The sequence below is a fragment of the Manis javanica genome, chromosome 2 (assembly GCF_040802235.1).
Source record: "Manis javanica isolate MJ-LG chromosome 2, MJ_LKY, whole genome shotgun sequence".
Classification (NCBI taxonomy): domain Eukaryota; kingdom Metazoa; phylum Chordata; class Mammalia; order Pholidota; family Manidae; genus Manis; species Manis javanica.
The window spans coordinates 104,574,167-104,594,896 of record NC_133157.1 but is presented as its reverse complement, the minus strand read 5'-3'; the positions used below and the strand labels follow the sequence as shown (position 1 = coordinate 104,594,896).

Here is a 20,730-nt window from a genome sequence, read left to right as displayed (position 1 = left end):
ATATACCTTTATACACACACACACACACACACACACACACACACACACACACACACACACACACACATGTTGTATATATACAACATATGTAACGAGTGTGGACTTGCCCTGGCTTTGCAGAAAAGAGCTGGATCCTGTACTGCTTATGTGAGGCTCTTGAGTACCCGCTGTTCAAGTCCCAAACTACTCTACTGCATGGATTTCCAGGACTTGTACAAACAAAAGTGAGGACAAATTTCAGCTCAAGAAAAGTATGTTCACCCAGATATATATCCAGATGTACGATAATTTGTTGTCAACACAGTTTCACTGTAAAATAAACAGCATCTTTGCTGTCTCTCCGAGTCTTAGTGGGGACAGCACATTTCCCTGTGAGCCACCGTCGGACCATGCAGCACTGCGAGGGTGGCTCTCCCAGACGTCTCCAGTGATCAGGCGACACATCTGAGGTGAGTGTTTCTTCCCTTTTTTGCCAAAGAGGGCAACTTTCAAAGTGGTTTTTATTTTTACCTCTGCACACAAAATGGAGTAGAAATTATTAGGATGATATACTGACAAGTAGTTTTACTGGCAAGTAACCATCTAAGAGAAACTACCTTTTAGAAATTTATTTTCACAGAAATTTGATCAGATTTCCCTCAGTCAGAAAATCATGATCTAGTGAAAATATCAACATTTTGCTGTACTTAGTGTAAACATTTTAAGCTACTTCTTACAAGAAGCAGAGGTATAAATACTAAGCTCCACATTGTGAAGAGACCCCCCTCTCAAACTACACGTTGGTTTCCACTGCTGGAAATGGAGCATTAAGGGTGTTTTTCTGATTTTTTCCTCCTCAGGGATTCAGATGTTAAACTTGGGTTATAAAAAATGAGAGCTTAAAACTTTAGGAATATTTTTCTTACTTTTACTCATGAGTAAGCAAAGACCTCAAGAATGAAGTGCTTTTTCCCAAAGCATATTATGAACCAGGGTATTATAAACAAGTCCTGACTTGTTAACCATGGATAGGCCATTCTGTTTGATCACTCCTGAACCACAGACATAGCTATTCTGATTTAAACTTGCATAAGCTACAATTACTTTGGTTTTAAAAATGTAACTTTTGTTTAGCACCTGTACTTTTAAATTTGTATCCAAAGACATTTCCAAGGGAGACACCCTATACCATGGCAATGGGGCAAAAATACAGAGAACACAGCTAAGACCCTAAGAGTTTTGTATTTTCTTTTTAAATAACAAGAACTGATTGATCCTGAAGGAAGTGAAAAAAAAGGAGCCTTAGAAGCAAATGTTAATGCATGCATATTTTTGGTATGTTAAAGACTCCAACGTGCTAATTCAAGCACTGTTTACTTTTGTATATAACAGGATTGCTGTTTTTCAGGGAAAAACAGAAGATATTTTCTGAGTGCCAAAAACGACTTATTCATGAAGTCTGAAATACCATTATTATTGTTATTAATTCTTACGTTTAGCATCTGTGAATAGCTTCTTATATGAGAAAACCATTTTGGGTCAGCTGAAGGCCAAAAAATAATGAGCTGGCCTCTTGCCTCTGTGTATTGAGTCAAGTAGCTACCAATGAATAAAACTGATTTTTTTTGTCCCTAGGATAAATTTCAGAAAATGAAAACAAACAATTATTTGTGCTTTTCATAAATTTCTGAAGAAAAGAATGTATTCCTCCCAAGTTTAAGACTGACTGCACTATAAGTAACCAAACAATTAAAAGAAGCTGCCCGGTGTGTTTCTGTGGTTTAGGAAGAAGGGCCAAGTCGGAAGGAAAAGACATTCCCGGCATTTTCTGAGGCTAGATAAATACAGAAAAGAAATACAGATGAAAGATGGAACTGCTGTGCATAGGCCCTGCCAGATTCCTCGACTTTTTGGCATACTGATTGAATTTGGCAAATGTAACCAGGAACAATCTTCTCCAATAAAAAAAGCAGCGTATACTTTATTTTACCATACTTCTGTGCATTTTTTACCCTCCAAAACTGTCTCTTTTTTAGAAAGTGATTCTTTCTGCAGAATTGGCTGCAATTTCATTTATTTGAAATGGATGATTTATCACCAAAAATGCTGCAGGACATAGCTACTGTTGAGCAGCTCCAGCAGACATACAGCTCAGCAGGAAAAGTGTCTTTTTCTGAGACCAAAAGATGCTTTAACATGTGCCAACAGCATCTTACGCCAACCTGTCTTGATATCCAAGCCTGATTAAATTTGAGAAAGCCTGGACAACATAAGGTACCCAGCCCTGTCATTTTATTTGTGATCAGAAAAACTATAAATGTAGCCTACTTTTTCTAAATTTGAACATTTTTGTGATTATATAAAGAAAAAAGAATAACTCTACAGCCCCAAAGCTAAATTTCATGGACTACAAAACACCTTAACTCTAAAATTTGTTCTTATCTGAAAGTGATTCTATTGTAAACCTATTAGGCTATGTAGGTAACAAGCTCTAAAAATATGATGCTCGAAAGTGAGTATCAGGGCCGTGGTTTATGCACGTATAAGTCTGTGAAGCATTCTCATGTTGGTTTTTGGATTTTAGACTTGACAAATTACAGATTCTCATTTTTATATGTATCCAACTCAGGAGAGGGAGGTTCATACTTGATAAGTCTTTTATGTAACTCAGATGGAAATGACTTTTTGTTTTTAAGTTTCCTTTAAACTAAACTAAAATAAGAGATTAGAGCATTCATCTGTTTCTATGAAGTTTTTGAATGCAACATCATGGACAGGTCTTTGGTTTTTAGAAGAGCCGAAATTTCAAGCAGCCTCTGTATACCTGACAGTGATTTGAATATATTATTGTTCTAATGTTATTTGTCATTTAGCATCCTTTTTACCATTAAGTAGCAGCTAATTTAAAGCAAGGGAAAAGCATTAGCTTAATATGAGTGCCAGATAAACCCTGTGGTTTCAATTTAAAGTTTGGAGCCAGCAGTGACACATATAAAAATGAGAATCTGTAATTTGCCAAGTTTAAAATCCCAAAACCAACATGTGAATGCTTCACAGGCTTATATGTGCCTAAAATGAAAACTGCTTTGCATAGATTCAAAATGGTGGAGTGTCTTTTCTTAAACTTAGATTCACAGTATAAATAATACACCTCATTTAATCACCAAGTATTTGACCAAAAAAAAAAGAGCAAAAAATATTGCTCTTTAAATATAAAAATGCTATTTCCATACCAGCAATTGGCAATAGCTAGGTCTGGAATATTTTCAATAAAATTATAAATAATCACCTTTCACATTTTTCAATGTACATCCATTTAACTCACAAAGCTTGTCTTATGAGTTCTTTAATAAAAAAATAATAAATCTAGTCAATACTGTTAGTAAGAATTTATAATTGTAATAAACAAGGTGTACAGCATTTTAGAAATATGGGGGAAACACCCTCTGTACATCTTTAAAAGACTTTCAATGATAAACTCACAACAAAAATATATATAACTCTGAAACATCCTCAGTAAAAGCCTACCAGTTTCTCATGTCACTGGGCCCAGAAATTCTGGCTTATCACATTAGTGTACAGCTTTTAAAGTATATATTCCCCACCCATCAGGGATGCCCTTAACTGTCCTTGGACCTCACCCCCAGTGGCAAGCCTGGGGAGCCATTCTGAGATGCCATACTGTTTCCTCATCCATGTCAATTGGATGAGGGGTGGGTACTTTTCTCAAAGGTGGACCAATCAGATTTTCTTCCCTGAGATTTTTGAATTGAATGTGAAAATACTATCGGGTCTCACTGGGTGACCAGGGAATACAGTGTGGAGAAAACTCTGGAGAAACAGAGAAAACCAACTGTCAAAGAAAGAACAAAATGAAATGCCAATAGAGAAGAGGAAGGATGACAGATGAAGAAAAAAGATGCTAAAACATCTTTGAGGCTCTTGTGCCAGCACCTTCTCAGGGCTCTGCTACTTTTTGCCCATGAGATCTGTCACACATCTATGGGTCCTTTTTTGTGCCAAAGCTTACTTGAGTTTTTTATGTTACTTGCAGTTTACTGGATCCTAATGGACCCTGCATTCTATAGATAGGTCTTTGGACACATCACTTAGACAGTTGAACTAAAGATTGCCAGCCTTTAAAATGGGGACAGTTATGTCTGCATCACAAGGTTGTTGTCAACACTAAATGAGATGAGGAATAAAGCACCCAGCCTGGCAGCGAACACTCAGTAATTGGATGCTATTGTAAAAAGAGATTATCCTGTAATACACATTTTATAAAATAAAGACAGTACTATTTATGTTGTTAGTCAAAGAAAAACACTGCAGTCTCTTATTAAGCTTAATTATTCACTTAGTGGGTTATTCTAAATTATTTGGTGAAATTTAAAATGAAGATGGGCTTGCTAGCCACTGTTATCACTGTGGTTATTTCCCTCGCTGTAGTAGAGACCTGTACTTAAAAAAAATTTTTGTGTATGGATCCTTAATTCTTCCTGTTCCCATACCTCTCATCTAATCTGTAACAATGTCTTATTTGGGCTGCTGTGTGCCCTGTGTACTGACAGTTACCAGCCTGCTAGGCTTTGCTTTCATTTCTTCTGATCTCCCTATTCATCTCCAAGAGTGACAGCCTAAAAACACAAACAGGATCATGTCACTTTTCTAGTAAATACTTTCAATGGTTTCTCAGTGCACTGGAATAAAATCCCAATTTCCTACTATGGCCTGGCATTCCCCATGTAATCCAGCCCCCACAGTGCTCTCCAGACATATCTTGTGTCACTCTCTGGTTCCCTCACTTGGCCTCAGCTGCCCTGATCTTCTTGCAGTTCCTTGGGAACTCTAAATGCATTCCCCCCTTATGTCCTTTGCACATACTTTCTTCTTTTATTCTCTCTTCATCCTTCATATTTTAGCTTTGATGTACCTGCTCCAAGAAGCTTCCTTGGACTTCCTGGTTTAAAGTAAGTTATCCTCTGTTCCTCTTCATTCAACCCCATTTGTTTCCTTTGTAGCATTCAGTACACTTGGCAATTATTTTTGACCAGGCCCTTCTTGTAATACTTGAGAAGGTTATGAAACCCATGGCCCTAATCTCTCCTCCTGAATTCTGGAAGTGCTGGTTCAGAAGGGCAAGTCGTGCCTAGATGGAGAACCTGTTTACTCTATCTTCATCCTACTTCTTGGAAAAAGGGGTAGCTTTGCAAACGATGTATCATTTCCTGGGTTGGCATTATGCATATGTGGTCATTCTTGCCTATGCTTTTGAAGAGGTCTTGCCCCCAACTGGCAATGTATATTTTCCTCTGATCTCAAAACATTAATAACCAATATATGGAGATGGAGTAGGGTGGAATCACCCCTTTTCACAAATAGCTATCAATCTTCAACCATTTGAAGGAGTAATTTGCTAAAATGGAAATTCAAAAGTATATAAAATTATCTTTAAAAAGATTATATAAAGCCATAGGCCATTTCCACATAGATTAATTTAGAGTAGAAACTAAAAGATAATTCCCCATGGAAAAGTCTTTAAATATATTTAAACAATAAACTGGAAAGCAAGTCAGTTAAGGAATTAAAATTCAGAACAAAAAATATTTATACAAGTTTTATATTTGAATTCTCATCTGGCATGAAATCAATAAAGTAAAAGTAATTAATAATAACTAAAACCAATTATACATATACCATTTGAGTCAGCAGTTCTGCTCCTCTGCATACAACCAACCTCAGTCAGTGCTCATGTTCATCTAAGTCTTGTCAAGAATGCTATGGCAACACTATTTTTAACAGACCTACTTATTCTCATTCATCCTCATGCAGAGGATTCTAATTAAACTTTCATGTTCAAATTATCCATTCATAAATATCTCAGAATGTTGGGTAAATTCTGTATAATTTGTAAACAATGTCTACAGTTATATGTGAAGTTACATATTATATATTCTTTAGAGCAAATTAGGACCTAGTATCTAAAATAATTTAGAAAACAGTATCTGGAATAAAGTAGAAACTGGTGTAATAGTTTTAAGAAAAGATTGAAGCCACTTATTGTGGAGTTTTCATTCTCAGTAATAAAATAGAAACAGATTATCTGCATACAAACTTGTGCATAATATCCTGAGGGTTAGGAGAAGATCATGCTGAATCAATAATAATTTATGAATCATTCCAGTAATCTGTATAAATATGTAAAGTTTGCATGCAATTGTAGTGGGTGCTTTCCAGGATAACTGAGCATAAAAGCAACTGGCCAATGAAGAGGATATCTGCATATTCACGACAACTTGAGAGGTAACTATATAATTAATTAAGAAAACTACTAGTTCCTCAGGTTCCAGGATATTAGAAAAAAAAGTTGTCCTCTTGAAATCTGAAGTCAACAACATCAGGACAAATAAAAAGTTGCTTTGTACTGAAAGTAGAAGACTCAAGGACTTTCGTGTCTAATTAGTGGTTTGGGATAATGTGAAGTATTTAAGAAGGACTTAGAAAAGCTATAGGGACTACATGTTCTGATGTCAAATCAGGAATTTTAGCAATTTATATAAAACTTTATAATGGGATAAAAATTGAATGACAGTTATGTATTTAACATACATTTAATATCCATATAAATCAACTTTGTAGAAAATATTAAAATGATGCCTAATTTGAATAACTAATAAAGGCAATCATGGAGGGGATATGTCAGTATTATTTGACTCCTTTCTCTAAGTTTAAGTGTACTCCTTATTCAATGTTTCTCAGACTTTACTGTGGATACAAATTGTCTGGGAATCTTGTGAAAATGCAGATTCTGCATTTTAACAAGACCTCAAATGTCCGTCAACACATGAAAGGATAAACCAATGGTGATAGAGCCAATGGAATACTACTCAGCAATAAAAAAGTGAGCTATTGATACATAGATGGATATGAAGATAATTAAACAGAGTGAAAGAAGCTAAACAAAAACTAAGTATCTAATGTATGATCCCATTTATGTTAAATTCTAGAAAATGCAAACTAATCTATATTGCCAGAGAGCAGGTCACCGGTTGTTCCAGAGCAGAATAGGAGAGAGGGTTTATAAGGAGTACCAGGAAGCTTTGGAGAGGTCATTAACTTGACTTGTTAATGGCTTCATGGGTATCTGTGTGCGTCTGTGTGTGTGTGTGTGTGTGTCTGTGTCTATGTCTGTGTCAAAACTTATCAAATCATCCACTTTAAATTTATTGTGCATATGTATGTCAGTTATGACTTAATATAGCTATTACATTTTTTAAGTTAAATAAAAATGAAATAAGAAAAACATTTGACAGTGGGTATAATATTAGAGTTAAACATGATAAACTAAAACCTCACTTACTGGAACCCTTAGGTAATATAAATTTCTTTCTCACTTTAAGGGAAAAATGCAAATAACAAGAAAAAAGTCAATCAGAAACAAGTCTGTATAATGACTCTATATGTCACATCATAATATACTCAGGACACCTAACAGTCCTACTAAGTAATTTAATAGCATATTACCAAGTGGGCTATCCTCAGTACCTCAGGGTGTAAGGTTGGAGGCACCAGAGGGAGGGGTGAGCACGTCGGACACTGATGACGTGCCAAAGTCCCCGGCTGCTGCCCCCTCCCAACCTGAAAAATGTGCCTTAGGCTAGCCAATCCTCACGCTGCTGTAAATCTAAGCTCTGCCTCCCCCTACCTTCTTTAAAAACTCCCTGCCTGTCTAGTTGCGGGCGACTTCTCCAGCCTGTGTTTCAGACTGGTGAACCGTGCCCAGGATGCGCTCAAATAAACTGCCTGGCCTTTTGTTGCCTCTTGTCGCCTGCTTATTTTGGTCAGAATTTATCTTACATTTGGTGCTGAAACAACCCAGGAAGGGGCGTGAGCATGAGAGCCTGACCATCGGCGGCCCTGCCCCCTCCTTCCCTGACCCAGGACCTCAGCCTGCTCTCTGCTGCATGGACTATTTTCCAGTCAGTCCCTCAGTTTCCCCTGGTCTGTTTCCCTTCCTAACCCATTTTCACCTGGTCCATCCAAAATCGTAGCTACATCCAGGTTGGGGCATCCGGCCTCTGGGCATTCAGCCCATCTTCTGCGGGCATCTGGGATACCCACCCCTGGCCTTGCGGTGTGGGAGACGTCCCTACCCGAGGTCCCAGGACGTCTGCAGGCATCTGGCCCACCCCTGGCCCTGTGGTGGGGGAGACGTCCCTACCCAAGGCCCCAGGACGTCTCCCCTGACTTGGCACAGTTGGGACGCTGGGCGCTCCTCTCAGCGGGATTAGTTGGGAAGTGGCACAGACATGGGGAACCAGCCCTCAAAAGCAGAGGCCCAGACCCCGCTGCGGTGTCTCATTTCTAATTTGGCTGCTCTATATTTGTCCCGGGAAGTTTGCAAACGGAAGTTGGTCTTCCTATGCTCTCAGGCCTGGCCTCAGTATCCCTTGGACAACCAATCTCGCTGGCCCCCTGAGGGAACTTTCGATTTTGGCTTCCTCACTGACTTGACTAATTATTGCCACCGGAGTGGAGAGTGGGGTGAAATCCCATATGTGCAGGCCTTTTGGACTTTGCGCACCTGCCCACATCTGTGTGTTAAGTGTACTCCTTCCCAAGTTTTGTTGGCCCAGGCCTCTGCCAAGGACCGCTGACCTCTACCCCTCCTATAACTGGGAGGCTCTTCTCTGACAGGCTCAGCGGAGGATCTCTTATAGTTTTCAGGGTATAGGTCTTTCACTTCCTTGGTTAGGTTTATTCCTAGGTATTTTATTCTTTTTGATGCTATTGTGAATGGAATTGCCTTCCTGATTTCTCTTTCTATTAGTTTATTGTTAGTGTATAGGAAAGCCACAGATTTCTGTGTGTTAATTTTGTATCCTGCAACTTTGCTGAATTCTGATATTAGCTCTAGTAGTTTCGGAGTGGAGTCTTTAGGGTTTTTTATGTACAATATCATGTCATCTGCAAATAGTGACAGTTGACTTTTTCTTTACCAATCTGGATTCCTTGTATTTCTTTCCTTTGTGTAATTGCTGTGGCTAAGACCTCCAGTACTATGTTGAATAACAGTGGGGATAGTGGGCATCCCTGTCTTGTTCCCGATCGCAGAGAAAAAGCTTTCAGCTTCTCGCTGTTCAGTATGATGTTGGCTGTGGGTTTATCATATATGGCCTTTATTATGTTGAGGTACTTCCCTCTATACCCATTTTGTTGAGAGTTTTTATCATGAATGGACGTTGAATTTTATCAAATGCTTTTTCAGCATCTATGGAGATGATCATGTGGTTTTTGTCTTTCTTTTTGTTGATGTGGTGGACGATGTTGATGGATTTTCGAATGTTGTGCCATCCTTGCATCCCTGGGATGAATCCCACTTGGTCATGGTGTATGATCCTGTTGATGTATTTTTGAATTCGGTTTGCTAATATTTTGTTGAGTATTTTTGCATCTACATTCATCAGGGATATTGGTCTATAGTTTTCTTTTTTAGTGGAGTCTTTGCCTGGTTTTGGTATTAGGATGATGTTGGCTTCATAGAATGAGTTTGGGAGTATTCCCTCCTCTTCTATTTTTTGGAAAACTTTAAGGAGAATGGGTATTATGTCTTTTCTGTATGTCTGATAAAATTCTGAGGTAAATCCATCTGGCCCGGGGGTTTTGTTCTTTGGTAGTTTTTTGATTACCGCTTCAATTTCATTGCCAGTAATTGGTCTGTTTAGATTTTCTGTTTCTTTCGGGGTCAGTCTTGGAAGGTTGTATTTTTCTAGGAAGTTGTCCATTTCTCCTAGGTTTCCCAGCTTGTTAGAATATAGTTTTTCATAGTACTCTTTAATAATTCTTTGTATTTCTGTGGGGTCCGTCATGATTTTTCCTTTCTCATTTCTGATTCTGTTGATGTGTGTTGACTCTCTTTTCCTCTTAATAAGTCTGGCTAGAGGCTTATCTATTTTGTTTATTTTCTCGAAGAACCAGCTGTTGGTTTCATTGATTTTTGCTATTGTTTTATTCTTATCAATTTTATTTATTTCTTCTCTGATATTTGGCCTCATTTGTTCTTCTTTTTCCAATTTCGATAATTGTGACATTAGACCATTCATTTGGGATTGTTCTTCCTTCTTTAAATATGCCTGGATTGCTATATAGTTTCCTCTTAAGATTGCTATTGCTGTATCCCACAATAGTTGGGACTTTGTGTTGTTGTTGTGGTTTGTTTCCATATATTGCTGAATCTGCATTTTGATTTCATCATTGATCCATTGATTATTTAGGAGCATGTTGTTAAGCCTCCATGTGTTTGTGAGCCTTTTTGCTTTCTTTGTACAATTTATTTCTAGTTTTATGCCTTTGTGGTCTGAAAAGTTGGTTGGTAGGATTTCAATCTTTTGGAATTTACTGAGGCTCTTTTTGTGGCCTAATATGTCATCTATTCTGGAGAATGTTCCATGTGCACTTGAGAAGAATGTGTATCCTGTTGCTTTTGGATGTAGAGTTCTGTAGATGTCTATTAGGTCCATCTGTTCTAGTGTGTTGTTCAGTGCCTCTGTGTCCTTACTTATTTTCTGTCTGGTGGATCTGTCCTTTGGAGTGAGTGGTGTGTTGAAGTCTCCCAAAATGAATGCATTGCCTTCTATTTCCTCCTTTAATTCTGTTAGTATTTGTTTCACATATGTTGGTGCTCCTGTATTGGGTGCATATATATTTAGAATGGTTATATCCTCTTGTTGGACTGACCCCTTTATCATTATGTAATGTCCTTCTTTATCTTTTGTTACTTTTTTTATTTTGAAGTCTATTTTGTCTGATACTAGTATTGCAACACCTGCTTTTTTCTCTCTGTTTGCATGAAATATCTTTTTCCATCCCTTGACTTTAAGTCTGTGCATGTCTTTGGGTTTGAGATGAGTCTCTTGTAAGCAGCATATGGATAGGTTTTGCTTTTTTATCCATTCTATTACTCTGTGTCTTTTGATTGGTGCATTCAGTCCATTTACATTTAGGGTGATTATTGAAAGGTATGTACTTATTGCCATTGCAGGCTTTAAGTTTGTGGTTACCAAAGGTTCAAGGTTAGCTTCTTTACTATCTTACTGTCTAACTTAACTCGCTTATTGAGCTATTATAAACACAGTCTGATGAGTCTTTATTTCTCTCCCTTCTTATTCCTCCTCCTCCATTCTTCATATGTTGGGTGTTTTGTTCTGTGTTCTTTTTAGGAGTGCTCCCATCTAGAGCAGTCCCTGTAAGATGCCCTGTAGAGGTGGTCTATGGGAGGCAAATTCCCTCAACTTTTGCTTGTCTGGGAATTGTTTAATCCCTCCTTCATATTTAAATGATCATCGTGCTGGATACAGTATTCTCGGTTCGAGGCCCTTCTGTTTCATTGCATTAAGTATATCATGCCATTCTCTTCTGGCCTGTAGGGTTTCTGTTGAGAAGTCTGATGATAGCCTGATGGGTTTTCCTTTGTAGGTGACCTTCTTTTTCTCTCTGGCTGCCTTTAATACTTTGTCCTTGTCTTTGATCTTTGCCATTTTAATTATTATGTGTCTTGGTGTTGCCCTCCTTGGATCCCTTGTCATGGGAGTTCTGTGTACCTCTGTGATCTGAGAGGCCATTTCCTCCCCTAGTTTGGGGAGGTTTTTAGCAATTATTTCTTCAAAGACACTTTCTATCCCTTTTTCTCTCTCTTCTTCTTCTGGTACCTCTATAATGCGGATATTGTTCCATTTTGATTGGTCACACAGTTCTCTTAAAATTCTTTCATTCCTGGAGATCCTTTTATCTCTCTCTGTATCAGTTTCTCTGCATTCCTGTTCTCTGTTTTATAGTCCATTAATGGTCTCTTGCATCTTGTCCATTCTGTTTTGAAGTCTTCCATAGCTTGTTTTATTTCTGTATTCTCCCTCCTTAGTTCTTGCATATTTCTCTGCAAGTCCATCAGCATGGTTATGTCTTTTGTTTTGAATTCTTTTTCAGGAAGACTGGTTAAATCTAACTCCCAGGTTCCTTCTCAGGGGAAGATGTAGAAGATGTTGAAGCTGTCTGGGTTAGTCTTGTCTGAATCAAATTTTTTTGCCTTTTCATATTGATAGGTGCAACAGTGAGCTATTGACTCATCTGTCAGCTGGGAGAGCCAAGACTTTCCACTTCCTCCTGGCCTTTCTTTACTGGGACAACTGCGATCCCTAGTGGCTTGTGTTGGGCAATTGGGTGTAGACTGGGTCTCTGTATCTTGCCCGGCACGTATGGAGGAAGCTCCCTTGCTGTGGGCATGGCCAGCCTCAGGCTGCTGCTCTGCTATGGCAGGGCCCTGGAGGGGTAATGGACGGGGGGCTGTTTGGCTGTTTACCTACGTGAGGGTGTCTCAGAGCTGTTGCCCAGGGGGTTAGTGCGCCCAGAGTTTCCTGGGATTTCCAGCTGCTGAACTGTGACCGGGGATGCTTCTGTCCAGCTGTGGGGTCCCTGTCCCTTTAAGACTTTTAAAAAGCACTCGCTTTTCTTTGTCACAGGGGAGCCAGCTTCGGGACCCACTCAAAAGTCTTACTGTCCTGCTTCCCTAGTATCCAGGACCCCACACATATACACTGTGTGCGCTCTGGTGCGGATGGCTGTGGCTGGGTGTTCAGCAGTCCTGAGCTCCCCCTCCCTCCCCACTCCGACTCCTCTACTCCTGCTGGGAGCTGGGGTGAGGGGCACTCGGGTCCCGCCGGGCCGGAGCTTGTATCTTACCCCTTTCACCAGGCGCTGGGTTCTCGCAGGTGTGGATGTAGTCTGGCTATTGTCCTGTGTCTTCTTGTCTCTCTTTTAGGATTAGTTATATTTGTTGTATTTTCAAAAATATATGTTTTTGGGAGGAGATTCCCACTGTCCTACTCACGCCACCATCTTGACTCTGCCTCCCACACCCCAGTTTTAATACGCCTTAAAGACCTATCCCGCTTCCCTTCTCGGCCTTAATTTCCTATTTCGCAGGCTCACCGAAGGGGACTACAGCCTATTATTAATCATCTGCTCTCACAGGGGCTTTTAGTACCAAGTAACTCTCCATGCAATACTCCCATCTTGCGGGTAAAAAAGCCTTTTGGAGGGTATGGCCTTGGTCAAGACCTCCAAACAATTAATGAGGCTGTTATCCCCTTACACCCAGTGGTGCCTAACCTATATACTCTTATGTCTCAGGTCCCTTCCAGTACCTCTCATTTTACTGTACTTGACCTTAAAGATGCCTTTTCCACTATATCTCCCCACTCAGACTCGCAGCCGCTATTTGCCTTCACATGGGAAGACCCTGACACCCGTCAGTCTAGACAATTAACCTGGACAGTTCCACCTCATGGTTTTAGAGATAGCCCCCATCTTTTTGGACAGGCTCTGGTGGAGGACCTTTTGCAACACTCAATGGGCGAGAGTACTCTCGTCCAAAACGTGGATGATCTTTTACTTTGCAGCCCCTCAAAAGAGACCTCGGTTCTAGACACCACATTCCTTCTTAATTTCCTGGCAGACATGGGATACAGGGTATCCCCTGCCAAAGCACAGCTGTCTCTACCCCAGGTCAGATACCTCAGCCTAGCTCTAACTCCCACCACTAAAGCCCTGATGGTGAACCGAGCAGCTGTGATTAAAGCTCTCTTGCCACCTACTTCAGGAGCCGAGATACTATCCTTTCTAGGATTAGTAGGGTTTTTTAGACACTGGGTGCCTAATTTTGCCCTTCTGGCCAGACTGCTTTATGCAGCTGCCATAGAGACTCCTACTGGGCCGCTAACTTCACCCACTGAAGGAGCTTCTGCTTTCAGTCAGTTGCGAGATGCGTTACTCTCATCCCCCCAGTGATGGTCCCCGACTTAACTAAGCCCTTTACCCTATATACAGCAGAGAGGGCAGGGGTAGAAACTGGGGTGCTGGTACAGCCAGTAGGGCCAGTGTACCGTCCCATTGCCTTTCTCTCCAAACAGTTGGATACCACCGCCAGAGGGTGGCAGCCTTGCCTCCGAGCCCTGGCAGCTGTGGGAATTCTGGCCCGAAGAGCCCTGAAATTAACTCTCCAACAGCCCATTACTGTGTATTCCCCACACCAGTTGCAAGATCTTTTGAGTCATAAATCCCTGGCCTCCTTGAGTCCTTCAAGAGTATAGGAATTCCATCTTCTGTTCATTAAACATCCACAGGTAACCCTACAAGTCTCTCCACCCCTTAACCTAGCCTCCTTGCTTCCTGTCAGTGATCAGGCAGATCAGCCCACTCATTCCTGTGTAGAGATTGTAGAGGCTCTTAGAAAACCTAGAGAGGGCCTACAAGACATGCCCCTCGAAAACCGTGACTTGACTTTTTTCGTGGATGGAAGCTCAGTGAAGGGGAATGATGGGGTGTGAAGGGTGGCCTATGCAGTGGTGACTCTGTCGCAGGTGATAGAAGCAAACCTACTCCCATCTGGGACCACCTCCCAGAAAGCCGAATTAGTGGCTCTTACCTGGGCATTACAGCTGGCAGCCAGGAAGAGGGCCACAATTTACACTGACTCTAAATATACCTTCCTAATTACACACACTCATGCTGGGATTTGGAAGGAAAGGGGTTTCCTTACCACCAAGGGAACCCCAATCATCAATGGCAGGGCTATCAGCCACCTGCTACAGGCCCTACAGGACCCCAAGGAGGTGGCCATCGTGCATTGTAAGGGACATCAGACTGGAAACGATCCAGTAACCAGGGGTAATGTATTGGTAGACGCCATGGTCCGGTAGTTAACATCGGGTCTAGCCAGCCCTCTGTGCTGTTTCTTTCCCCCTCTCTATTGCCCCAATTCCCTGATTACAAATGACGACTGCTTCTACATCAAGGGGGGACGTTGGGAGATCAGGGATGGATATACCTCAGGGTACAAATTGTCCTCTCCCGAGCCCAAGGCAGAGATATCATATCCAAAATTCACCAGTTTATACACATTGGGCCGGAAGCCATGCACCAGTTTCTCTCCCCCATATTTTCCCCTTATGGTCTCCGCAAGGCAATATAGATCAGGTGCACCAGACCTGCACTAGTCGTTGCGTCTCATCTCAAGGTGCTCTGAAGACCCAGAGGGCCCTCCACCAGATGAGAGAACGATCCCTGGACAGGACTGGCAGGTCGATTTCACCCATATGCCTAGGCATAAAAAGCTCCAGTATTTACTAATTTTAGTTGATACCTTTTCAGGGTGGTTTGAGGCCTTCCCCACCTACCAAGAGATTGCATCAGTGGTGGTGCAGGTGCTGGTAGAACACATTGTTCCACGTTTCGGGATCCCCACTTCACTCCAATCTGATAGGACCTGCCTTCATCTCCCAGGTCACTCAGCTAACAGCCGAAGCTCTCAATATCACCTGGAACCTCTATATACCTTATCACCCCCAATTGTCGGGTAAGGTTGAAAGAGCTAACAGTCTACTAAAGAACCAACTAAGCTGTCTCTGGAAATAAAGCTCTCATGGCCCAATCTTCTCCCCATCGCTCTCACTCGGCTGCGTGCTGCCCCCCGGGGACCAGCTGGACTAAGTGCATTTGAGCTAATGTATGGCAGGCCCTTCTTACTGAACACAGGCCTGCCCACTACCTCTCCTCCTTTGGCCTCCTACCTTCCTTACTTTTCACTGTTGAGACATCTTCTCAGGGAACATGCAGAGCAGCTCCTACCCCAACCTACATCGTCCAACAACCCAGAAAACGCAGCGATCCTTCAGCCAGTAGATGAGGTACTTCTAAGAGAACTCCAGCCTCAGTCGTTCCAACCATGGTGGATGGTACCATACACAGTGATCCTTACCACTCGCACAGCTGCCAAATTATTGGGACACTCCCCGTGGTACCACATCTCCAGGCTCAAACAAGCGCCCAGTCATGATAAGTGGAAGTCTAGTGAGACGGGGCCTCTCCATTTGTGCCTTACTCGCATTAGTGCTGGCCACAACAACCCATCCAGCTCCAGCAAACTGGGTCTGTAACATGTGCATTAAATTGGGTAAACTCCAACTCCACCAATTAGTCCCCAAGACATGTTACTTTCAAAAAAATACCTTGCCAGCAGGGAGACCAGTTATACTGGGCCACTATAATGTTGATAGATTTCAAAACTAGCTGTCCAGGAAGTCAGCACGGCCATTTGCTGGGCATAACCCCACCCCCCTGAATTCTCAAAGAGAGATACCCCCTTGTCCCATCCAATGTTCATCTTTCCACTCTTTCATCCAGGCTACCTGCTATGAACAAGCCTCAGTCTGCCTCTCCTCCCTCAGATGACAGTACTGGATGGGACAAAGCCTGGGTTGCTACACAACACCTAGCAGAACTATATTGCATCGCAGTAAACCAAATGCTGTTACACCAGTACTTGTCCCTTCCCTCCAAGCCTCCTCCAGCCTCCCACCAGCCTTAACCCTACCCACATAGCCCCTCCTCAGCTGGAAGTAGCCAGATCAAGTTGGCGCTCGTTATAACCAAAAGGCTGGAATGTAAGGCTGGAGGCACCGGAGGGAGTGGTGAGCACATTGGACACTGATGACGTGCCAAAGTCCCCGGCTGCTGCCCCCTCCCAACCTGAAAAATGTGCCTTAGGCTAGCTGATCCTCACACCGCTGTAAATCTAAGCTCTGCCTCCCCCTACCTTCTTCAAAAACTCACTGCCTGCCCTGCTGGGCATGACTTCTCCAGCCTGTATTTGTGCAGACTGGTGAACCTCGCCTGGGATTGCACTCAAATAAACTGCCTGGCCTTTTGTTGCCTCTTGTTGCCTGCTTATTTCAGTTATAATTTATCTTACACAGGGAATATCAGGAATGTGAGGAAAGTACTCAAAACTACAAAGTTATATTAACAGCTTTAATTAACAGAAAATATTGGACCAAACATTAAGTATGTAGACTATGTATAGACCCTGACAGTTCCTGGGTGATTTCAGTCTCTAAAGCCCATTTACTTGACTCAAAAGCATTAGTGACTTTCTTTTTTTTTCCTATGCCAGGCTTCAAAAGCTATGGGGTGTGTTTGCTTCTAGATTCGTCTTTGGTTCTCTGGAATGCCATTTCATGTGCTGTGTCTGGAAGCAGCCAAGACAATCCTTTCAGTTCTGCCCACACTGAACTGCCCTCCCCTCACTCTGCCACTGCTGGACCCACTTCTGCTTGTATTTTCTGCAGTCTCTTCAATTTCCTGCCTTTCAGAAAGTTACAGGCCATAATGTAGCCTTCAGCTGCCTGGTATGGACATTTGCAAAATAAGTCCAATGTCACCATGTGGGAAGGAGTCTAATGCCTTTTATGGGTGCTCATCATCTCTCTATTTGATCACTTTTTCTGTCTTAGGAAAGGGCTTGTCCTGCTCAGCTTTTCCTGCAACGCCTTTTCCTCCTTGTATTACTTTTCTATGTTTGGGTTTGTTACAATTAGCCAATAACTTTGGGATATCTCCTAGACTAGACTTCTCATATTTTCAGCATAGATGCTAACAGCTCTGCATCCATGTTCACAAGATTATATAATGATACAAGACCCTGGGCTGTTTACTTTGAGAAATGAGTCTGTGTAAAATCATAAAGAAGATAAGGATTGAATTATTCCTATCACATTGTATCAACCAGATCAGGGGATTTATTAGTTCATGTGTAAGAGATTTTTACCTGGAAAAGATCTAACTAACACAGGGATTGTTTTTCAATCATAATGGAGTCAGGAAGTTCTTGTTGACTGCTTAGCAGAATTTAAACACAAACCCTTTGGAAATTCACTTTTCCTTTGACTTCTGGAATTCCTGGTTAACCTGTTAACTTCTTGAGTTTATTTTGCTCCTAGGCTTCCCTAAATTCTGCTAAAATCATCTTATACACCCTTGTTTGTGGCTTAGTATCTCTCTTCCTAAATCTTCTCTCTCCTGTCTCTAGACCTGTGCTGTCCAATAAGAAAACTGCTAGCCACTAGTGAGAAAGAAATGTGGCCAGTCCAAAACACAGATTTTGAAAACTTAATAAAAAATAAGTAAAATATTAATATTTTCATATTGATTATATCTTGAAATAATACCATTTTGGATATATTGGGTTGAAATACATTGCTAAAATGAATTTTAACTTTTTTTAAATCTTAAATTCTGGCAACTAGAAAATTTAATATTACATAAGTATCTTACATTACATTTCTACTGGACAGCACTGCTCTAGACCTAAAATTCAAATGAGCATTTGAACAGAACACATTAGAATCTGGACTCAATCTAGTCCATACTCTCAAGCTTGCTCCTTCACTGTTATTATAGAATAAACATTATTGCCATGAGACAGGTACATTGCATAACATCAGCCACTGCTGTTGAAGAAGCTAGGACAGAGAAGCTAACTCTAGAATAAATTACTTATGAACAAGGTCACAGATGACTGGCAATTGTCAAAGGGCCTTTTAGCATTGCTCCTGGGCAGCTGCAACAGTTCACAGGATGGCAAAATGACAGCATGAGCGTTTGACTAGAAAGGTACAGCAGCAATTAGGAATAAAACAGCAAGAATTTGTTAACACAGTGGATAAAGTTTATGTGCATTTGGAGTCAGAAAGGTTGGCAGTTTACACATTGTGACACATTTGTGGCAGGTACTGTAACCTCCCTAATGTGCCAAATATTTCTTGCATTGTATTGGTGAATAAAATAAAATCTTCCTCTTCATCTAGTCCAAATCCTGGATCACTTTTGACTCAACCCTTTCCTTTATTCCCCGTATACAAACTTCCAAACCTCATTTATTCTATCAAAAGCAAGTATACCACATCCACATTTTTTTTCCTCCTTAAAGAAAAGGGAGAAACAGAAAAGGGAGACACAGGTCCATATGCTCCCCCCATGGTCCCGAGAGGGAGAGTCCCCCCCAAGGAAGGCTTGTCTCTACAGCATGGCAGTAAAATAAAAAACAATGTCCGTTCTTTACAGTCATTCTCCAGGAGAAATAGCAGGTAGTTAGGAATGCAAGGAGGTGAGACAGAGAAGCCTTCTAGGTACCTTGAGATGACCCAGGAAGGGTCTAGAGCACAAGGAACCTAATTTATTTTTTGCTTTTCTCTGTCCCCCCCTAATCATTTTTATTGCCTTATTCTTCTAATACAAATAAGCTGTGTAGGTGGCAGAACACTGTTTCATCACTTCACACAGCAGACTACCATTCATAAACAATTTTGGATCATCTATTGACTTGCATAAGAAGAAATACTTGAGAGTTGCGTATACAGCTGGCATTATGCCAATTGAGCCATAACATGTAAGACTTATTAATAAAACTTTGAGCAGCCTAGAAATTCTTTTCTTAAAGTAACCAGCGATTGTCTAAGCATATGTTATATGTCAGACACTTAACCAGGCTACTTAAATTTTCTAGCTCCATTTTTTAAAATGCTGTGTATTTATGGTATGTAAGATTGTGCAAGTCCTGTTCAAAATAGGATATATAGTTTTAAATTAGAAATGTCTTCTTTTCTGAAGTGCAAACATAATGATATAGAAGTGATGACTTTTTAATCGTTCTTTAGCAACTTGAAGTTAACATTCCGATTTTTTTTTATAATTTACTTTGAAAAATTAGTGTTTAGCTTAAAAGGGCTTTTGTGCCAACTTTTTGCTTGATGAAACTAATTTGGCCTAACTTCTGTGCTGTAAAAACAGATTTATAATGGAAAGGTTGACACATTTAAATGTAAATTGGGTTTAATTTCAGAAAAATTATCATCATATTCTTTAACTATAATAAGATTGAAAGATAAAATCTTTGCCTCAAGAAATTACCAGTTGGCATTTTAAGAGTCTTATTCATAAGATGTTTCACATTTGGCATATATAAATTTAACTAGACATGATTAACTGGAGATTTTATTAACTCTTGTATGAAAGATCAGGTCACTTTGGGGCCTACATTTCAAATGTTAATGCATCTAGTTTCATAGGCTCCAAACTGAGGTAATAGATAGTAAAATTATATTGTACAAGGAAACGAGCTATAGAAAAGAACTTTTTTTTATTAGGGTATAATTGATATACACTCTTATGAAGGTTTCACATGAAAAACAATGTGGTTATTGCATTCACCTGTATTATGGAGTCCCACCCATACCCCATTGCAATCACTGTCCATCAGTGTAGTAAGATGCCACAGAGTTCCTACTTGTCTTCTCTGTGCTACACTGTCTTCTCCATGATCCCCCCACACCATGTGTGCCAATCATAATATCCCTCAATCCCCTTCTCCCTCCCTCTCCATTCACCCTCCCCCACACCTCCCCTCCCCCTTGGTAACTGCTAGTCTCTTCTTGGAGTCTGTGAGTCTGCTGCTGTTCTGTAGAAAACAGAAAATAACTAACATTTTAAAATCAATTTTTCCTAATACATATGAGCTGCTCATGTATTAAGTACTTTTATATTTATTGTCATCAAAATATTCTGTTCATAGAAGGTCTAGGTGGTTTCTAATGTATAGATATATTAAAGTCTATGTGTAGAAACTCTCCTACTTGTATATTGGTTAAAGGCAAAGAAAATCTGATGTATAGATTTTTTTTTGAAAACAATGTATCTTTGACTTGGTCTCTTGCTATTATGGTTAAGACCAAATTATAGTTGCTGTTTCAGTCAGAACCTTTGCTGTTTAGTTGGTGCCTATATTTTATACTGAAGAGCTAGGTAAATAATAAATTAAATAGAATTATGAATACCACTGATTATTCATGTGCTGTACATTTT

The 20,730-nt window shown here is 40.6% G+C and overlaps 1 protein-coding gene across 5 annotated transcripts in view; it reads right to left on the bottom strand.

Moving 5' to 3' along the window:
• The window catches only part of ODAD2 (outer dynein arm docking complex subunit 2), a 185,109-nt gene that overhangs the window by 45,643 nt on the left and 118,736 nt on the right, over positions 1–20,730 (bottom strand). The window lies entirely within an intron of this gene.